Genomic DNA, 953 nt, shown 5'->3' on the forward strand with positions numbered 1-953 from the left:
CTTGTGGAAAGAAGTAAGGAGGCATCACACGTCCTTCATTGCTGACAATCCCTGAAACCATGACAGTTGCAGGAAATTTTGTATGCATAACACTTGGAACTTCAGAAGGCTCTGCACATAACCATCTGTCATTTCTTCTGTTAACTTTTGATCTTGGGTGAAGTTTTTCTCATTTGAGAAAAACCAAATCATATTTTCTTCTGCCGGATTTTTCAGTTTGTTTAATAGCCTTTTAGATCTGATGCAGTGATTTCTTTTCTTTTTTTTTTTTTTTTTTTTTTTTTTTTTTTTTTGCTTTTTCTGACAAATTGACCTTTCCTCATCAGATAAGACATGTGATGTCTTCGTGGACAACATTTCTGACTTTTCCTCCTGACACGTGGAGATCTTTTGCAATTGACCTCATGGACTTTCTTGGATTGTAATCAATAGTCTGTTGAACTTGCTGGACAAATTCATGCGTTTTATGCTTTGATACTGGTGATACGTTTCCATCTTTAGTCTCTAGCTCCTTACAAACTTTGTAAACGAAAGATTTGTTAACTTTTAAAAATCGAGATATTTCTAAATCCCTATGCCCAACCTTTATAACCACAATAACAGCATGCCTCTTCATTTCTTGAGGAAGCTGAGGGTCTGTCATTATTATTTTCTGAAGCAAAGATTATGCAGAGTTAGCACAAAATGTAGCAATGGCCCAAAAAATGTATGTCCGCAAATACCTTATGTACCCTGTATATACACACACATATATATATGGGAGTGGCTGTGTTGTAAGTAGCTTGCTTACCAACCACACGGTTCTGGGTTTAGTACCACTGTCTGGCACCTTGGGCAGGTGTCTTCTACTATAGTCTTGGCCGACTAAAGCCTTGTGAGTGGATTTGGTAGACAGAGACTGAAAGAATCCCGTCGTATATATATACATATATATATATATATATATATATATA

This window comes from Octopus bimaculoides, chromosome 16 (assembly GCF_001194135.2).
Source record: "Octopus bimaculoides isolate UCB-OBI-ISO-001 chromosome 16, ASM119413v2, whole genome shotgun sequence".
Lineage (NCBI taxonomy): Eukaryota > Metazoa > Mollusca > Cephalopoda > Octopoda > Octopodidae > Octopus > Octopus bimaculoides.